Source organism: Apaloderma vittatum, unplaced genomic scaffold, assembly GCF_000703405.1.
Source record: "Apaloderma vittatum isolate BGI_N311 unplaced genomic scaffold, ASM70340v1 scaffold19508, whole genome shotgun sequence".
In the NCBI taxonomy this organism is placed as follows: Eukaryota; Metazoa; Chordata; class Aves; order Trogoniformes; family Trogonidae; genus Apaloderma; species Apaloderma vittatum.
This window is the reverse complement of record NW_009730457.1, coordinates 98200-105906: the sequence shown is the minus strand read 5'-3', so window position 1 is coordinate 105906 and position 7707 is coordinate 98200. Positions and strand designations below refer to the sequence as shown.

General features: G+C 35.4%; 1 protein-coding gene across 1 annotated transcript in view; it reads right to left on the bottom strand.

The window, feature by feature from the left end:
- Positions 1-4481: 4481 nt before the first annotated feature.
- Positions 4482-7707, bottom strand: part of FOXP2 (forkhead box P2) — a 64822-nt gene continuing 61596 nt past the window's right edge. The window contains 1 exon segment of the mRNA XM_009874825.1: positions 4482-7707. This exon segment is cut by the window's right edge and continues 188 nt beyond it. The gene's annotated coding sequence lies outside the window, so the exon portion shown is untranslated.

Below are 7707 nucleotides of genomic sequence, written 5' to 3'. Positions count from 1 at the left end.
AATCCACAGAGGAATCATATCATGAAGCCAAATGGAAGGGACAACTGGTGGCTGGAGAACCTCTACCCCTGCCCCAGGACCTTGGCTCGGGCTGAGGCAAGTCCTGCTTTCAATGATTGTAAATACCCACAGATGGTCTTCAGCATCTGTTGAATCTCATTAACTATCTAACAGGTTTCTGCTGGATATAGAAGTTTACACACAGGTTATAAATTGCAGGCTTAGGTGTAATGATACACGTAGCAATAAAATACCCTTCCTCCACTGAAACACTTGGGTTATTACTAACCTCAGAAAATAAAAATAGGATAAAATATATGGATGACATAAATATTTAATTTCAGTGTCTGCCCTATATTCTTGCATAAAAACCAAAAAAATATTGTGAAATAAAGTCCATAGATCTGGCTGTTACGTGAAATACAGGTTTCCCTTCCACACTGTACTGGACCTAACTACTCATTGTACAGGAGAGAAGAAAAATGACAAAAGGAATCAACAGAAAGACCTTGAAAATCTTTATCTATTTTTCCTTTTGCAGTACAAGACTTCTTTAAAGACAGGAAAGATGCTAGTGAAATACAAAATGAACCATAAAGCTAGGCAGGTTGCTTGATCTTGTTTTGATTCACATCTACACAAAACAAGTTATTATAAAGCTACATATATATATACACACATATATAGATACAGTTATTAATGCTTACTGTTGAAAAGATATAATCTTAGTTTGATAGGGACTAAGAGGAAACGTGAAATAATATGATAGTGTTCTTACGGAAAACACAAGAAAACTTCCATTAAAAAATTAAAAGCACACAAAACATTACAGCATAGCTTTTTGGGTTTAGTTGTGTTTTTTTGGGGTTGTTTTTTTTTTTTTGTCAGAGATTTGCTGTAAAATTGTGAACAATATATCAGTGCTGTAGACTTTGGTAAATACCTGTGCTCAGCTGCCTGTGTTCTAAACCTCAGACAGTTTGGAAGCTGTAAGAACCTGCTGAAAAGCTGATGACCACATGATTACTAATTCAAATGGTATTACAAAAAAAAATAAAAAATTTCTTTTTATTTTTACTTCAGCTTTGATTTGACACAGATGGAGAGAATCTAATGAGAATATTAGCTTTTGATGCAGCAACTTAAAAATGTTTTTAACCTTTAGTAGTATTTTGTCCTTATTTTCTTACAGAAATTTTATTACCTTTTGATTTCTGCATTCTGATCTAAGGTTCTTTCTTTCATTTAGCCACAGACTACGGCTATGCTATGGGAGGCAAGCTGCACTTTGATATATTAGTTGACATATTAGTTTATTTGGCTAGATACTACAAGGTTGTCTACCTTCAGGGGTCTTTAAAATTCTTACCTAAATAAAGAGTATTCACAGAAATTATTTAAAGCCACACTGTGCTTTTGATCTGCATGAATAGTTTCCACAGATTTTACTGATGTTTCAGGCACAGGGTGCTAAATTGGACCGTAACAATAAATGCATCCCCTATTATTACTGCTTGACTACACAATGAACAAAAAAATCTATTATAATTCTTAAAAGTTTAAAGAATCTTTTTTCAGACTAGCAGTTTTTCCTCCCCTCTACTTCTCTGCCCAATATTAATTTCTCACTTTCTCATATTTTATCCTGATTCATTCAGTCTTTATTACTTCAGGTAGAAATGGTAAAAGTTGCAATATAGTATTTTAATTTATATTAGTACTAGTCAGATTGTCTGCCCTGTTATTTGCTGGCCCAGCCTTTAGACTGCTTAGAAGAAATAGTGGAAAGGCTTTTGGCAACATCCTACTAACTCATACAGCCGTTTCTATAACCAGAGCCCATTAATTTCTGTTGGTTTGTTTTCTTCAATTTCCATGTATGATTTTTAGCTTCTCTTGAGTCTCAGAGATTTACCATTCATACATTTATCACTTTGCAGTCCATAATTTCTCAGGTAAGTAATTAAGGCTAAAAAGTATCTTAACAAATATGTTGTAAATTACTTTTGACGGTCTGCCAGGGGACATCTAGACAACATTCTTCATATGCACAGTTGTATAGAGAGTAAATAACTGAAATGGCTTTCCAGTCATCTAAGCTCACAATATTCTTACTTATGCATATTTAAGTAAAAATAAAGTTTGAAGGACGGTAGCTGTTGACTTTAGGGTCTTTTTCTTTAACTGTGAAAGGATTTAGGAGCTCAAATACATTTCCCGAGTATCATTTATACTTTTAATGGGACAAGTGACCAATTTGCTATTGACATTTTTGCCCCATAAACATTATACATCTGTAACATATCTCAGGCCCAGGCTCTGTTGTCCAGTTTGCCGCTAAGGCAGGCCCAGAGTGTACTAACAATACCATTCTTTCATTACATAGTTTGCTAGAACACGAAACAAAAATCTGTGTCAGAGAATTTAACTTCCCTACAGCGAGAGAAAACCTGTAGCCACTTGTTCCCAAGGATGGTATCACCAGGGCTTGGAGATGCATCAGAAGACTGACAAGATTTGAGCAACGCATCCATAATGCCGTGTCCTTTGCCTGCATATTGCACACTGGTTCTCATGGGGTTGTTCAGTCGGACCGGTCGAAGTTTTCACTGCTTTTCCATGTGCTTGTTAGCAGCTGTTTGCAAATGCAAGTGTCTAATGTAACATTTGGTCTCTGGACATATATGTACATAGATGCTCTTTTTTTAAAAAAAAAAGAAATTTTTAGAAATTTCTTCTAAAAAAGAATTTTTAGAAAGCACAAAGATGTATTTAACACCATGAGTGCACCTGCAGCTGGGTACATCCATAAGGATCAAAAATCTTCCACATGCTTAGACATGGCCTCCATCTGCTCTAATAACACCATCACTCAGCTTCTCAGTAAGCAAGCATCATAGTTAGGCTATGTCATTATTTTTCCACATTGTAGAAGTACCGGCGGAAAACATTTTCTAGCATACAGACAAAACTGCTATAATTGCACTGAGCTATACATAATGTATATTTTGAGTTTCTTCTAGTTTATTTAGGGGAATGTTACACAAAATGTATGTTTTTACAGGTATTTCCTTAAAGTCAAGATACAAAGGCTGTTCTGAGAACTCAGGTATAAAGCATTCTGAGCAATCTGAATGATGTGAAAGACATTCCTTCCCACTGCAGCGGGGCTGGAATAGATCTTTAAAGGTCCCCTCCAACCAAAAACATTCCATGATTCTGTGGTTTACTACTAAGCTCTTCAGACAGAAATATCTGAAGATCTAATTTTGATATTATTCAAGATATTGAAAGAACCTCAGCACCATCACTTCCATGAAATAAAATAAAATTAAAAAATATTCATACAAGCCAGGCACCAGCCAGAGCAGAAATATGTCATGCGCTCCTTGACTGCGGCATCCAGCATTTTGAAGGAGCCTGTGAGTTGGGGACATGCATGCAGGTAGATATGTGCAGAATTTTTTGAGTGGGTAAATCACAAGACACAGCTGATCAATTACATTTCCACCTATTGCCTTCCAAAACCAATCACCAAAAACCACACAACAATATAAACAACACAAAAAGCCTTATGAGGGATTAACTTCCTTAAGAATCAAGTTCTCCGTTAAATATCACTGTCAAAAAAAGAGCTTAACAAATTCTTTTCACATGCAAAACCCCACTAAGGCAGGGTGTGGCTGCATGAAGGGTTAACAAGTTTAGTAACATGCTGTATCTTGCAAAATAACAGACACAATGAAATGTGCTGTTGTCATTGATGGCTTGGGGTTTTTTTGCCTTTTTTTAAAAATAAAACTAGGCATGCTTCATGAATTCCACACCCTACATAAGAGCTACAGCAAGCTACAGAAATACTTTTATTAACTGCGCTCTTTAAGGTGGAAGAAAGTTCTTCCCAGAAAGAACAAAACCCTGTGGGTTATAAATGGATCAAAAAGAATTATATTTTTTATTTATACTCAAGAAACGTAAGCAAGTGAATGAAATGGTTTCATATACATTTTTACATCCATCATCAGTGAAAACACTGTTCATACATCAACTCTATAGTAAAATGTACATCCTTTTTTGCTAATTATGCCAAATTTAATGGCCTTCCATAGTGATCTGAACTCTTGAAACAAGGGCAAAATGGGCCACTAGTTAACAGCTTTAGAGCTACAACAAAGCTACCCTTCCAGAATGCACATTAATATTAGAGCGTGCAGGCAAAATAATGATAAAAAAAATAAATCCAAAAAGTGAATGCCCAATCTGAGGAAATTTGTAATTCAGACTACGGGGACCCAGGACATTTGAGTCTGGACTGGTTTATACTAAGTGCAGCTCAGTAGCTCTGATCCTATCTGACTGTGTTTGGATTCCCTAATCCCAGAGAAAGGCATTCTTATGAAGTTAATCAGCTGTTGACGCAGAATGCTGATGACAGTTTCCCCATATCTGCTTCATCTAAAGAAAACCCAGTTAGTGGTAATTCTACCAAATACTTGTAACATTCACATGAAACTTTAATTGATTTTGAAACAGTACAACTGTGCCATGAATTCAACCACACAGAATATAAGCCTTGAGCCCACTAGGTTTAAGCAATTGTGACTTTGTAGACTAGAAGTATGTAAAATAAAATCTGATAACTCCCTGGTGTTAGAGGTAGACAGTTTTCTTTCAAATCCTAGGTTTGGTCCTTTATTTTATTCAGCAGTGAAAGCCATGAATACAGAACGAATAACAGCTGTTACAATTCTCAACCATGACTTCTAACGTCAGAGAATTCAAGGTATGAACACAGTACACAGTAATGAAAAGTATCAAAAATTAGTTTACCTCAAAAAAGATAAATAAAACAGGTATATCCCACCAATACATAAACAGATGTTTGTGCTACAGTTAAAATTTGCTGTATACAAAAGATCATAATCCCCGACCTCAGCTTATGATAGAAGCAAGAATACATGAGCCATTTAAATTGTCAGACATTATGCTTTATAAGGTATGCACAGAAGTTCAAGCAATAAATACATACATTAGTTCAAAGCCTTACAATAGCTACGCAAAGCAGATGCAGAAAAGCAGATTTGCTATTACTAGCAAGCAATGATATAAGAGTAAAAATTCATGAAATGCATTAAAGCAACATTTTTCTTAGAAAAAGTCTGGTCATTTATGGGTCCACCAACATTTTTACATAATATGCACAATTATCAAAATACAGACCAAGCATCTCAGAAAACTCCAAAAAACCTAAAATCTATTTTCAAAGCAATTGCAGTTTTGGAGGTTTTTCTGGTATAATGTGCAAGCAGCTATTTTTTTTTTTAAATTGTATTTATATAAAACCCATGCAAAACTCTACAGGTATATGCATTCTGTGGCTGAGACTTCCTTTCAAAAGTTTTGTAACTGAGGTATGCATACTTTAGCATTGTAGTCTTAGGCCACCTTCCCGATGGTACAATTACCACGTTTACTTCCAGTCCATCAAAGTCTCTTGAACATGCACTCGAAACACCCATCATTCCCTTTCAGGTAATTCCCACATCAGAATCTTAGCCGACTGATTGACTGAAAACAATTGCTTACAAGGCGAATCCTTCTCTCGATGTAATTACCGTAAACCTTCTGTTGAACATGACCCAAAGACAAACAGAATGAAAAGTAGCAGTTACTGTGACGTTCTCACAATTCATGCAATCTGCCATAATTGTTCTAATTTCTTTTGTTTTCCTTTTTTTTTTTTGTTTTTTTTTTTCTTTTGCAGAGGTAGAAGCTTTCAGAAAGCCTTTTGGGTAAGTGGGAAAACCCTTTCGAAAGCCGTTATGTCCTTTTATTTGGCGTGATAGATGACTGTGTATATCTTTAAGTCTATTTGCTGACTTCAGCAAAGAATAAATGATGAGCTTAGTTTGCAAGAACCAGGACCATCACATGGAACTGGTACGTATGTTAAGCTCTAGCAGCCACCTTCTGTCAAAAACTGTTTGTAAAGCAATAACCATAATCAGGTTATGAGGTCCCTTGGTTGGGGGAAAAAGTATTATCAAGACTTGGCACAGCACATGAAAAGCAACACGTAAAGTTTCTAGGTTTTAAGCAAACATCTGACTATGCTATTTTCAACTACACCATAACGCATTATCATATTTTTGGGTTTGGAGTTGTCAAGAAAACCAGCATTCCAACAATTTGGCCTGTGCAAGTCTTCCAAAGGGAGTGTATTGTTAGTGTTAATATCCCGTATAAGCAGAGGCAGAATTATATGTAACTTTGGTTTGACTGAAAATAAATACCATGGACTACAATTGCTATATCTTTGCTTTCAGTGTAAAAACTCACCTAGATCACTTTAAATCAATATGAAATTAATTTTTGGCTTTACTAGACCTTTTATGTTTGGTTCCTACTTTTTTTTTTTCATTATAACTTAAGACTATAAAAAATAGTACACAACAAAGATTAAGACCATACAAGACATCTTCTAACAACATGTATTCACCACAGAAAAAAACAGACTGAATGGGAAAAAAATAAAACATAATGTATTATATATAACAATATGCAATCTGCATTTGCATCAAGTACATAATTATTTTGGTCAGTGATCCACATTTGTTGCTTTCTATCATAACTTCCACTGCAGACTTTGTTCTCACCTCTGTCTTAAATGAAAGCAAATCTTCACTGCTTTTAGATTGACTTTTGGCCTCAGAAGATTACACTGTGACTGAATTGACTTTTTTCATATTTGTTTCTTTGTATAGGGCTAAATGAAAAGATCCCAGAGGTCATCAGAAAACAGCAGGTAGTTCATGGAAAGGTTCCTTTGTACTAATTAAAGTTACAGAAGGCTGACCAAAGCATGTGGCTGCTTCTGTCGTTGAGCTATTGGCCATTGTTAGAGTTGGCTTTGGTTTGCAGCTGTAGCCTTTGACTGTGTTTGCAGGTAGACAAAGCTTTATCACAAGGAGGTAAAGAGTACAGTTGTAAGATATATGCAGATATGCAAATGTTTCTATGGTGCTTGCACAGACAATGTTAGCTTAGGATTGCACTTTACATCTTAACACTAACAGCACAGACTGGAAGCCTAAAGGTTTTTAGATGGTTGCAACAGTCTAATTACTGTGGTTTGTAATAACTAACTTATGTCATTTACAGTTGGTGGCACCAACATAAAAAACTAATGTTCTGTTGTTTAAAATTCAGCTAGATACAAGCAGTGACACTAATTTCTGATACTACTCCTGTGCAAATTAAAAACAATAGCAACAAGTTGAACTTGACCAGCAATTGTTTCTAACATTACAACTACTGTATGCTGGAAATTCACATTAATGAAACTAACACTATTTTTGGCAGTATATGAGGCCCATTTGCTTTCTACAGAACATGTATCCTCATATTCAGTCATTTCATGAAACCTTAAGAGCCACATTTTTTTAAATGGGCAAGCCATTATATAAAGAACAGTTTTGTGGGTTTTTTTTCCTCAAGAAAATCAGTTTATCTTTAAAAAAAAAGAAGGAAAAAAAAAGAGAAGAAGAAGTAGAAGAAGAAGAAAAACAAGCAATTTGCCTGTTGTTACTGGGTCCCAAAGGGCTGGCTTAACAAGTTCCTTTAGGGCTGTTCTTCTTTATCCATGCTTAATAAATAGTCACAGTAAAAACTTGTCAAATATTCATGGTTGCGGAGTGGTTCTGAAGG